Below are 13,593 nucleotides of genomic sequence, written 5' to 3'. Positions count from 1 at the left end.
GCTTTTGGTTGCAGATCACGTACAAACTCAAGACGGTTTGTCCGTTTAAAGTCCCTCACTGTTGTCAAATTGAGATAGAGATGCTGCATTTGATTTCTCAAGGAGAAACAACAACAACAATAATAATAATTTAAAAAAAAAAACATTTTGGGGAGGGTTTTTAGTACCTAAACATGGCTGACCCTCATCTGTCACCAGTATTTATCATGATGTCAAGAGAGACACGCACATGCACACCATCAGGAGTGCTGTGCCTCCTCCGAATCCTCTTCCTACATGCAGTCGTGTGATCTACACACACATGGAAAATTGCTTGAGGGGAGAGAAAGATGGATGTGTGTGAAGTGAGCAGCAGACAAGGCTGGTGTTTTTTTTTCTCTCTCTCTTTCAGCATGATTTCGTTTCTTTGTATTCTCCCTTGCTGGCTCTCACCCACTTTTACATTCTTCCAGGATTCCCTGAGCACCCACATGCTAAACTAAGATCTGATACCGCTTTAAAACTCACAACTTCCCTAAAATGTGAGGGGAAAAAAAACAAATCTTAGCTCAGCCTCACATCTTCACTTAGACATTCAGTGTTGCAATAGTATCCACACCCCTTTATCCGTTTTTTTTAAAACACACAATTTTACTATGATTTATTGGGATATTGTGTGATGGACCAACACAAAGTCAGAACTTGGAAACTGGAATTAAAATGATAGCTTTTAAAAATAAATGAGTCAGGATTTAGAGTGGTTTAAGTTGCATTTTAGCTAACTCCTTTATCCCTAAATAAAATTTAATTCTGCAAAATGTGTTTAGAAGTAATCAAATTAGTAAATAGGTTCCACTTTTGTCTAATTTAATCTCAGCATAAATGTAGCTGTTCTGGGTAGGTCTCAAGGGTTTATTACCTGCACCCCTACACATTTAATGTTTTTTCTTTATTTTCATGACTGCATACATTTTAAATTCTCACCAAAAGCATCAAAACTTTGCATAAACCCATATGGAATTATTTAATAAGTGTGAAATCTCTTTGCTGCACAATTATATATCTTGTCCCACATATTTTCTGTCTTGCTATGTGTCAACAATATGGAGAGCAGCAGGTGTAGTTACATATAAAGAAAAAAAACATTTTAAAGGTTTCTGTGAAACGTTAGACTTTTTATAGATAGATAAATTAGTCCTAATGCACTCGTTTGGTGTTTAGAAAATTCCTTTAAACCCATTTGCTATTTAAAAGCATTCCCTCCTGTTGAAATTAAAGTTTCACACCCAGTTTTCCAACAGATCTGGCCAACTCTCGGCATTTATATGAGGAAACTTAATGTGGCCACGAAAACTATTTAGATCTCTACCACCACCTGCTGTATGCTCGGTGCTGGTGCACCATGTTTTGGACAATATCAGGGTGCAGAGGTGAGAATAATTATAGCCAGCTGGTATTATTTAGGACACAATGTTGTGACGTCAGTTACGAAAACAGCTGATACACGAGCGAGCGTGTTCACCTTAAAGTCTCTGACCGTAAGCTGTAAAAGCCGAGGCATGGGCGTTATTAATGCAGCAGAAAGAAACCCTCGGGTTGAGTCTTGGGACTGAGCCTAACGCCGCCACTAGATGGGGAGGCGGGACAGGAAAACAAGGAAGAATGGCGCCCTCTCCAAAATGCAAGAAGGGCTTGATGTGTTTTGATGCGCGGTGTGAAGCGGCCCCGAAGCACACAGCCTCCGTTCCTTGCGTCATGTGATAAGGGCTGAATGGCAGCCAGCAGTAGTTCTCGCTAGTATAGAGGAGGAACCGTGTCTCAATCAGCGTGCGCGGCCAGGGTCCCCTTTATCTCCACACGGCAGGGAGGCGTATCCTTTCCCCCTCTGCGCTCCCCTTCACATACCACTCACACTCTGTCTGTCTGCCTCCCTCTCTCTCTCCCTCTCTCTCTCTCCCTCTTGGCTGAAGCTAAACCACAACCTGCTCCCGACGACGCCCTATCGCCCATGAGATTCCCGAGTCCACCGCGCGCCTGTTTCGCACGAGACGAAGCCGTCGGGTTCTCATTGTAACGTCAGGCTGCGCGCGCGAGCTGCCTGCCGCGTCACCTCGGCTATAACAGGGAAGGAAAAAAAAAATTAAAGAAGGAGGAGGAGGAGGAGAGAGAGGGGGGTGTTTGGCCATTCTGAATCCAGAAATAAATAACAATAATAATAAAAAAAAAAAAAAAACAGCTAGTTTGGAAGACGTCTGCAGCGGGAAGGAAAAGGGATCTGCAACTGAGTAAGTCCAGTTTTGTTTTTTTTTCTCTCTTTTTCCTGTGGGTGACCTGTTTTCGGTAGCTTGTGCGGCAGCATCAGTGGGTTGGGACAGACTTGGATGACAGCGGTGGAAGGTGGATGGAAGGCTGAAAATACAAAACATATTGGCGGTGTGTGTGTGTGTGTGTGTGGCCTTCTTGGGCCATGTAAACATCTTGGACGGCGCTGAACACATTCAAGGTCTATCCCAAGAGAGGCTGCATCCTTCTGGGACAAATGATTCCAAAATTCAGAAGCAGATTCAAGGAGGATTTCTGTCATATTCCACCGTGTTTTGCTGCATGTCTTGGAAGCGCAGACGCGGCACGACAGGTGTAACGGGAAGGCATGTTTACACGAACGCCTATGACGCTCCATCATGTTATATCGATCCGCTTGTGCGAGAAAAGAGGAGTGTTTCTGGGTGCCTCTGTTGGTAAATGTTCCCGTGGCGCCAGCAAGCCGTGTGCGGCCGTCTCGGCGCAGAGGAGAGAGGCTGACTGGTTGCAGACTGTCGATGGAGGAGTGAGGAGAAAGCGAGGAGGCAGGGGGAGAAGCGGGATATCTCCGTGCGTGTGTTGTGATGGGATGCGAGCAGTCCGCGCTCCAACATGGCGCGCTCCCACATGAGCTGATAAAACCTCGGTCATTACATACTCCTGTCCGGAATTTCCACTCTCCAGCGCGGAACAGGGAGTTATGATGCTGAGCATCTTCAACGCGCTCAGGCTGCCTCCGCCATCCCGCTCTGAACGGCACGTAGACCCGTGCCTGTGTCTTTTCCTGTCACTGAACAGAACGTTGTCACTCCCATTAATTTTACTCTGTTCTTCTTAGCTGCGTTTGATCCCAGCAGGTAGAAGCCAAACCAGACAAAGCAGATTTTTTCCCCCCCCTTTGGTCCTTACCTATTGTCTCTCCCCCTGGAGTTCTCTATGTTGTGAACTAACTCTTTGTTGACAAGTACATTGTCTGTACACACAACACGCCCAGAACGTTTCTAGATCCTGGACATGCCTTATTCTACTTCATGTCCTGCGAAATACATCAATGCCTTTGTGTTCTAATAATGCCAGAGATATGTCAACTTCACTTTGAGGTTTATAGCACTTTCCCAAATGTTACTACAACACCAGGATAACTTATGTCTACTGTAGTGTGATTTTTTTTTTTTTTGACAGATATGCTTCACAAAATTAAACCGTCTTTCACTGCATTTTCAATCTGTGGCTCAATCGCAATCTTGAGAGATTGAGATTTTTGCCTGTTCGTTTGTTTTGCTCAAGTTCTGAGTGAACTTGAGCAAAACAGCATAACTGAAAGTTCAGTCAGATTACACAAAACCCTTCTGTGGACATCAAATTTCAAGGTTTGATACTGATCCTCAATTGAATCTAGGCCTGAATGTTTACACGTAGGAATGTCCAGGACATTCCCCGCCTCTCACCCGTTGACTGCTGGTGATAGGGAGCAGCCCCCCTTGCAAACCCACAAAGATAAGTGTGTCAGATAATGGGATGACGGATGGATGTTTACACATAAATATGCTTTCATCTAAACTTTCCCATTGTCCGCCTGGTTGTACGTTTATAGTCATCGTCAAGCTGGTAAATGAAGATGTTTTATTCCAGAAATGCCCTGAAAATACGCTTCATCCATCTTCCTGTCAAAGATGACTAGCTTGCTTGTCCATGCTAAAGATGCGCTGCACCATAGCATGATGTCGCCACCACCAAGTGTCAGCATGGGAGTGATTTGTTTAGATTAATGTGCAGTGTTTTACATGTTGGCCAGAAAGTTATATTTTGCTCTTATCTGAACACAACACCTTCTTCCTCATGTTTGCGGTGCCCCGTACAAACTTTAAACACTTCCTATGGCTTTGCTCCAACAGTGGCCTTCTTCTTACCACTCTAACAGAGGAAAGAATGGTTGAATAACTCTATGTTGTTGTCATGTTGACAGATTCTCCCACCTGAGCCATGGATCTCCGTTGGCCCTCCAGAGAGTTATCACAGATCTCTTGGCTGCTTCTAAGCTCTCATTGTCAAGCTTTCGGTTTGTTTAGGTGGACAGCCATTTAGTAGTTGATTTGCAGTTGTGCCATAGCCTTTCAAAGCTTGAGAATTATTTCATATCCCTACGTCAAACGTTCCTACACATTTATAGCTTACCTGTGTGCTGTGTTTCTGTGCCGTTTTAGGCCAATCTTACCAAGCAGAGTAACGACACCAGGCCTGTTCCTGCTCCTGTTTGTTGTCTGTTGTGTCATTTTATTGTATGAGCCAGACACGTTGGGTCCCCTAAAATGCCTCGGCCAGTCGGCGCTTTAGCTTGGGGGAGCTCTATATCCGGTGGGGGCTGCTCTGTGTTTTGTCAGCAACTCTCTGCAGAGCTGACAGCACTTGTCTTGTTCACCCAGTCATCATCTGGCGTCACGACTATGGCCAGTCACATTTCTGTCTCTGTGTGCCTCCATGTGCAGCTTTGTGTGTGAGTTTTAGGCAGAAGGCAGCAAAGTTGAACAAATAAGTCAAGCATGTATGGATTGTTTACGTTTTTGTGTGCTGATGGCTGCCTCCTGACCTGGCGGGCATGGTAATTGGATGGCTCTGTTTCCATCAATTTAGATTTGGGGAAATGGGCTGGTAACTGGAAGGTCACTCGCTCATATTTATGGGCTGTCAGAGGAAAAAAAAGAAAAGGTGTAAGAATGAGTTGGGTCTAAACTAAACAGCTTAGGTGAACGGTTTCTCTGTAAACTTTGAAGTTACTGCCACTGTTTTCAGTTTGATGAATTGTATTTTTAGCACCCAAGCTTTTTAATTTTAGTTGTAGAAATGTCTTTATTACTTCTTCTGTGTGATAGAAATTCTTTTTACCTACATTTTACGGGTTAATGCTTTTGGTCTACCAGCTTTACATTCCCACCTAATTTAACACGCATCTTAATTTTATAGCTAATTTTAGCAGAACTTGGTTATTTTCAGCTAACATGTGAACCAATAGTGTAGCTCTGTAAATCCACAAACTGGATGAATTAAAGTGACCAACATAGTCAGAACACTTCAAGAACCCTTTTGACTCCCCCCACTATTATTGTATTTGTCTGTGAAGCTACAGCTGGAGTACAACGCTCAGATGCAATAACTCAATACCTTCTCCACCACTGTTTGTTCAGTGTTATTTCAACTCAACATACACTCACCTGGCATTTTATTAGATAGCTATTTAGTGGCTGTTTAAAGGAAAATGGCTTATTAACTTGTTTCATGGAAGCAAACATGGTTAAGATGGAAGGAGGATTTAAATAATTGAATGCGGTGTGGTTGTTAGCTGGTCTGCCTACTATATAAACACATAGAAACTTTCTTGGGTTTACAGAGAAGGTTCCAAATATGAGAAATATCTTGTGTGAAGATGCTTTGTTGATGTCCGAGATTATTTTCAAACTGGTTTGAAATGGTAGAGCGAAAACAAAATAGAATAGGAGCCATGTTGAACCTTGAAACCGGTGGGCTACAGCAGCAGATGACCACACTGGGTAACTCTCCTTTAAGCTGAAAACAGGAAACTGGGGATGCAACTCACACAAGCCCCAACAATACCAGGATGGAAAAACGTTGCCTGGTCTGATGAGTCTCAAATCTGAAGTACAGTATGGATCCATACTTGCTACCAAGTGAAGGACATGAATATTGCTACTCCTCATTTCCATTATTTTATGGCCACAATGTACCCAATTTCTGATGGAACAATGTACCATGTCACAAAGGTAAAATTCTCTCAATTTGGTGTCTTGAACACAGCCACGTGTTCTTTGTTAATCCAATGTTTTCCAGAGTCATAGGAGTTTCATCTCAAAGAGCGATGCTTTCGTTTCAATGTTCAAACATCTTGTTAAATATATGCCAAGAACAAAGGAAGATCTGAAGGTAAAATGAGGTTAACTTAGTATCAACAAGGTGCCCCCGATTGCCCCCTCAAAAGTGGCATTTAACCATTTGGGTTGATTGTGCATGGATACATAGGTGGAGTACAGAGGACCACCCACAGACCCAGTTGGCTCCCCTCACTGACCCTGCTGTCAACAATACAGTGGTTCTAAAACTAAATCAGCAGACTGAAAGTGTTAAAAGAACAGCAAGCCTTAAAGTTTTCTGTGGAACAGTCGTCCACTGAAAGCTTCCTTGTCCAGCATTCAAAGTTGTAAAGAGCAACATTGGGCTCAGATTGTAGAGGTGTCGAATATTAATAGATAATGCACTGCTCTCCACCTTGCCCTCTCTTCCTCCATGTAATTTTACTCACTTCTTAATAATCTGTTTCCTCATTTTCTCCTGGATAGTCACTTTTTCCTCACCCTCTCTTTAACTAGTCTCCCTCACCTCACCGCACCCCCGCATGCTGCATTGTCATGACGGCTAAAGCGGGAGGGGATTTGTTTTTTTATTTTCAATCGCTTCCCTACAGATCATCTGTCTTCTCATTAACTGTCATTTTAAGCCACTAAGTCGCTTTAATCTCTGAGGGAAACATCCTCGGCCGAGTGTGTTTGTGCGCGCTGTGCTAATACGTGTGTGCTCGGGAGAAAGAGAGACTCTTGTGTCCGCTGGTCAAACCACGCGCACACCCACATTCTCATATGACGATCAGCATAGTCGTTACAAAGACTATTTCAAAAGCACCATTGATATGTGGCAAACGGGGTACAAACATATTTTTATTTGCTGTTAAGGACCTGAACCTGAAAAGAAGACGGTGAACAAATATTAAATCTCTTGTGAATGTGATAATCTTTTTTTTTTTTTCTTTGTAATTGTTTCTGTTAAATCCCAGAAGAGGTTTGCTGGGGAGATATGAGACAAACAAGCTCTCTATAAACAATTGCTAGCTGTTCTTAGAGTTTTAAGAGGGGATTGGGAGGTTGCCATAAGGGAAAGGCACATAATTAGGCTTAATGGTTCCTGCGTTAACATTGAAATGAGATGCTGCTCCAGTAATGCAACTCCATTGTCTCACAGATGTATAAAAGATGCTGACTGACCTGAGAGGCAGAGAGCAAGTATTAGGAAGCAGGAGACGGCTTACTATGAAAATCGGTTGTCTGCGAGGATAAAAGCTCCGGTGTCAGCAGGTCATGTTGGTTCTAAAGCTTTTACAAAGGTTGTTGCATTGAGACGATGGCACAAGTCAATAACTAAAGCCCATTATCCTGTTCTTTACTCATTAACAACAAGAATCCTTGTTGAGATGATGGTTGACTTTTTTTTTTTTTTGATGAACTTGCAGATGTTGATAATTGCCTGATAATTGTGAGGTGAAATAATATGACCAAAAGGCGTGCTGATGATGATGACAAGCTACGGGATTGTAGCTGCAGCTGACATGGAGAAGTCTGACAGAATTGAGGCTGCAATTTTGCACCATCAGCCCTTACAACCAACACCAGCAGGCGAGGCAGGCGAAGCGTCTTTCCCAGGGACACAAACGACAAAGTCAGGCGGACTGGGAAACCAAGCGGCAATCCACCGATTGCAGGGCGAACTCCTACTGCTGTCACCACCAAATTCTTCTGAGTTTGTTTCTGACATTTTCCTGCAAGAACTAGACTTATCTAATCTTTTCTCCCAGTTCTGATTTTCTTTTTAAGAACTATACCATTTGTAAAACCGTTTGCATTTTGTAGCCTTTGTTCAATCAAAGCATATACCTGTAACCCAGGAATGTCCAAAGTGTGGCCCGCAAGTCATTTTTGGCCCTTGTAGTGGTATGTATTGGGTCCATGGCTGTAATTCAAGAATGGGACAATTTTGTTTGGCTGAACAAATTTGTTTTGGGCAAGAATTTCACTAACAGATCTAAAATTGTGTTAAAATAGAAAATGTCAAGTACAACACAAGATATTAATCTTTTATTAAGCCAAAGCGTCCAACAATTTTTAACAAACGTGAGACCCTGTTTGTGGTTAGCTCTCTGAAGATCTTTTCTACAAAAATCAAACTAACTTATTATGTTGAATAAAAATATTTGGAGACCAGTCAGCTGTTTTTGCCACTCACTAAAATGATTTCTGGTGTAATTAAGGCTAAATTAAAGGATTTTTTTTCTTAAAAAAATCTGAACTTTACTGCATAAAAGAACTCATCACTAGATGTCTTCACAGACTGAAAACAGTAGTTTTTAGTTTGGTTATAAGATGAACAACAGAAGACGTGTAATATTTTACCTTCGGATCAAGACAGATTTCAACCACTGAGCACTGAATGGTGCATCTCATAATTGTGAACACCTGGTTCAAATTTGTTTCGCATCCATATCCTCCAAAATATTTCCTCTATTAACAATACCATTATGCAGCCCACTCCCTACTCCACATTGACATAAATCTACACAATGGCGTAGCTCAGAGACAAAGCTTTGCTTTATTCTGTAGAAATAAATCTAAGAGCCATTCCTTAAATGCAAATTGCCCGTTTGCACTGATTTGTAACAACATAAGCATGGGCCAAAGGGGAGTGAACAAGTCAGGCCTTTAATCACATGTTAAAAAGATCCGTGTTGAATTTTTTTCTACGTTGCCAGAGTGATGAGTGTAGCCTCAGCAATAAATCTCTGAATAGGTCACAAGTTGAGTGCTTTTTAAGTTAACGCTGTGGAAAAGTGGAGCTAAGAAATATTCTGCATATTTTTGAAAACTGATTTCAAAATCTTACAAGGTGTCAATGTCGTCTTACCTGTGATAAATCCCAAGAGCAATGGGAAGCTAAGAGGTAGTTAGAGTCTAACAGTAGTTTTAGTAGATTTTAAATATCTTGTAAAACTGATAATATTCCTATTTATGCAATACAACTCAATATTGGCACATATTAATCTATAGTTTTACGATTCAAGTAATTGATTTCCTCCCATTGAACAACATTAATATTTTACAGTAAAGGTATGCTGGGTGAGGCTAACGGCTTTATCCCCCTGCTAGTTGTGAATCAACAGTTCACTACAAGTGCAGGTATTCTTTCATGCAATGGAATTGAAAATGTGAGCAGTGTATATGTAGCATGGGCTGTTCCAGGGGTCAGTTGTGGCAACTCTACTGACCCCTGGATCTGACGTGGTCGCTGGTTGAGGTAATGTTTGTTCAGCTCTGCAGGGGTTTCGGGCGGCAGGTCGAGGGCTGCTGGCTTTGGGATGGCAGCAGGTCCAAACGTCGGTTGCCCGTGCCGTCAGTGTCCCCTGCACTGCTGCATGTTGTGTCCATGACTGTGAATGTGAGAGGCAACTTCCTGACATGAGTATTGTGGTGATACCAGCCTCCTATCCCCTCTGTGACGCTGATTACCGGTTTTCTGCAGGCTGCTTCTTCCTCCAATTCTGTACACACTTGAGCACACACACACATGCAAGACACATGCATAGCAGACACATTTTGTTGTTCATATCTTGTTATTGTTTTCCTATCTTTGTTTTTGTCTTGTCGGTATTTTCAGTATCATGTAATGAAAGTCAGGGGAATGCCAGATTTCTCCCTCTAGTAGAAGGCAGCCAGACCCACCACAATGTTTGCCTAAACTACAAGTACAGGTCACAGAGAGAAGTTCCTGCGATTTACCAGGTCTTGTAGTTGTTTGAAAATGATCCTAATCTAACACTGAAGCTATTTGGCAGAGAGAACAGCGGCCATCTTTAAGGTCTTGTGATAAATGTAGATGTATTTTATCTAAAAATAATACCTCACTGACTGCATTTTCCGTTCGAGTCTCTCACTACTCTGAGGATATTGTGTGTGTGTTTTTTATACACCCAATAAAATATGACATTCATCTACTAATTTGACAAAAAAATCTGATCTGAAGTCATCAGAGCTATCCTTTTAAAGCATCGAACTACATCAGTTTTAAGTCAAAAGCTGACAAAAATCGGGTATAGTTGGGGGTCTTATGTAGCAGATATTCCTGAAATTTTGTTTGCCAGAAAGACAACAATAGCCTTGTCAGAGAAAGTAAAATGAGAGTTCCTCTTGTCTTAACAAATAGAAGATGTGAACTGTTCATGGCGTGTCTTTTGATCCATCCATCCATTTTCTTTCACTCTTGTCCCTCAGTGGGGTCGGGAGGGTTGCTGGTGCCCATCTCCAGCTAACGTTCCGGGCGAGAGGCGGGGTCACCCTGGACAGGTCACCAGTCTGTCGCAGGGCAACACAGAGACACACAGGACAAACAACCATGCACACACACACACACACTCACACCTAGGGGCAATTTGGAAACGCCAATTAACCTGACAGTCATGTTTTTGGACTGTGGGAGGAAACCGGAGTACCCGGAGAAAACCCATGCATGCACAGGGAGAACATGCAAACTCCATGCAGAAAGACTGGGGCTGGGAATCGAACCCAGAACATTTGTGCTGCAAGGCAACAGCTCTACCAACTGCGCCACTGTGCAGCCCTCGTGTCTTTTGATTTCCCAAGAAATTGATAGAGGTCATATTGATGCAACAAAATGCCAGGCGCTGTATTGCAATACGGAGTTGGCAAAGTAAGATGTTAGCAGCGCTTCTTGGTCGTCTTGATCCCACCGCCCCTCGTCACAACTCCGCCCTGCATTTCTCAATCGGCGCGTGGTTTCCCATTTGTCCTCACGACGTGCATGTTAAACAGTGCCTCATTTGTGCTTTCGACATGGATGTCGCGCAGCGCTGTCCTCCTCTGACTGCCGCAGCGGCGGAGCCGTTATTTACTGCTGACCTGAAAGAAGGGAACTAGTTTTACCCCGTGACCCCTGGAAGACTTAACATGTGACCTCAGCGGACTTCCTTTGGTTTTTATTGGCACCGCAGTGTTTACGTTTGGCACAGTTTGTGTTGTGCCTCAGAGAGGAGGCTGCCGAGTGTGCATGTGTGGTGGCGACGAGGTCACCGTGTGGGTGTTTGGCCTGAGACGAGAGCTTGGTTGGAGTTTGGGGTGGGTGGGGGGGAAAGGCACAGATATTGTTGTGCGTGTCCTCTTGTGGCCTGAAGGAAGGAAGTCGACGACGTGAACAGCAGTGAGGAGAAAGAAGTGCCACTTCAATAATGAGAGTGTGAAGTGATTTGAGATTAACTTCCTTTCTGAGTACCTGATCTTTTTTTAATCCAGGCCTGGATTGTTAAACTAATCAGTCAGACTTTTAAAGTAATATATGTCCTGAAAAAAAATGATATATATATTCATTTTTAAAGCTGCTCCTTTATCAGATTAGTTTTGAGACTGCTTGAAAGCCTGTTAAAAGGTTCCTGTTGCTGTGAGTTTGAACGCAAATGAACGCCTCTTCGCCACTCAGACAGCACAAATTAATTTATGGAAATAGTTTAAAGGTGTTTATGTTTCGACATATCATAAGTGGGATCGTTAAAAGCTGTTTTCTAGTTCATTAGCTGCAGTGTTTTCTGTGAAATGGAGCCGCACCATGAGAACTATAGCTGAACTACGTTGCCGATTTTAATTGGTTTGTAAGGGTGTAACTGGTTATTAATCGATTTAAAGTCATAAAAAATATGCAGCTCAGTTCAACTTAATGTTGCCACGATGTAAGATGGAGTTATTCCTGCCTGTTATAATTTAATGCAGTTAATTTTTTTGTAATTTTCTTTCGAGGCTATTACGTAATTGTTTTGGTTTGGGTTTTTTCATGAAAACACTCATTACCATTAGACATAGATACTGTTTCTTTCAGGTTTCTAATGTAAACCCATTCTTGTTTATTAAGGCCTGAAAGTAATCTCAAAGCATTCGATACCCAAATTAATACCGCCAATGGTTTTAGAGGCTTCATGACTGCTTACATACAATTGGATCACAGCAATTTTGGCAAAACTTTTGTTTTCTATCCTCTGAATATCCAATAATAATTCTGACAACGCATGTAACAAATCTGGCCTGTGAAGTTTCCAAACCAGCAGCACAAATTAAAAGGCCTCTGCTCCTCCATAATCAGCATCAGTCTTACTGGGGGAGGCAAAAACATTATTAGTATTTTTCACCAGCCTGTCGGCAACTTGACATTGTTTCAAGTCAGTGGTTCTTTATTAAAAGCGTTCACCCTTTAGAGTTCAAGTTACTTGAACCTGCGGCATCCATGTTTGAACACATCGAGGAGCACAAAATCCATTATTATTATTATTATTATTATGATTTTACACGTAAGACTAGAATATTCCCATCGGGCCGATCATATGCATATGACTTTTTTTGTAGAAGTAGCTGTAAAATAGATATTAGATCAGCTCAGGCATTTTAAAGTAAGATGTTTAGTCACTGATAATCAACAGATGCCAGGAAACAACATGAATAAGTCTAAAAGGAATCTGTGATTAAGACGACTGCTGTAATGTGTCACTAAAGATAATTATATGTGAAACGGACAATGTGAGCCGTCTTATGTTGGTATGCCATGTTCTCGCTGACCTTTATGCACTCAGACTGTGCTACGTCAATAATTGATGCAACGCTTCTGAACTAACTTCTGTGTCAAAATAACTTTAATAATCAGCTTTCTTTTTACAAAAGCAAACGGTTACACTTAAAAGCAAGATGTTTCTGTCACATGAAATAAAATATGTCGGTTATAAATGTTGCAGGGAAATTGCAGCTGTTATGTTTTGGCTGCACCCTGCCAGTTCCTGTTAGAAAACATTGCGTCTGTAAACCGTAAAGCTTGTTTGTCTTCAGATCTGCGTCGTGTTCTCAATCAGTGACGGGCAGCGTGCATTATTAACTATGTAGCTTCGTGGGCACCAAGTTAATTTCTTTGAGGGGATCCAGTGGAGTTGCACAGGGCAAAAGTGTACGCCGGAGCCAGAAGATTATAAGCAAAATGTGGTTAGAAAACATGATGGTGCACTTTGCAGCCAGTTAATGTGTTCCTGGAAACGCTGCGACTGCAGAGCACCCAGCAGAAAGCGAGGATGACTGTGTCTTACCGGCTTAGGCTGTTGCACACCTGCTTTGTCATACTGCCAGAAACAAATGTTTAAAACCCCGCTGGCCGTTAAAGATCACATCCGTTTCCAGCTTTTTCTTGATCGACATTTGGATCGCTTACATTTATCTGATTCAATACGTCATTGTACCCCGTCTGTAAGTGACTTCCTGCCTCCCTCGTCATCTTCCTTTTACTGTGACAAATGTAATTACTCTCCTAACTATGCCACAAAGCTTTTCCCTCCGTGTGTGTAGTTTGTGTAAGAGGCAGCAGAACACGAGGCTGCATTTTTACGTCAAGGATTTTAAAATTTGTCACATCAGTCACGGAGCTTGGACAAACGCTACCAAA

The 13,593-nt window shown here is 42.3% G+C and overlaps 1 protein-coding gene across 1 annotated transcript in view; it reads left to right on the top strand.

Annotated features, from left to right (window-relative positions):
* The first annotated feature begins 1,543 nt into the window (after positions 1–1,543).
* The window catches only part of palm1b (paralemmin 1b), a 31,876-nt gene continuing 19,826 nt past the window's right edge, over positions 1,544–13,593 (top strand). Inside the window, exon 1 of the mRNA XM_008399174.3 lies at positions 1,544–2,264. The gene's annotated coding sequence lies outside the window, so the exon portion shown is untranslated. The remainder of the gene's footprint in view (positions 2,265–13,593) is intronic.

This window comes from Poecilia reticulata, chromosome 22 (assembly GCF_904066995.2).
Source record: "Poecilia reticulata chromosome 22, P_reticulata-male-v2, whole genome shotgun sequence".
Lineage (NCBI taxonomy): Eukaryota > Metazoa > Chordata > Actinopteri > Cyprinodontiformes > Poeciliidae > Poecilia > Poecilia reticulata.
This window is presented reverse-complemented; position numbering and strand designations above follow the sequence as displayed.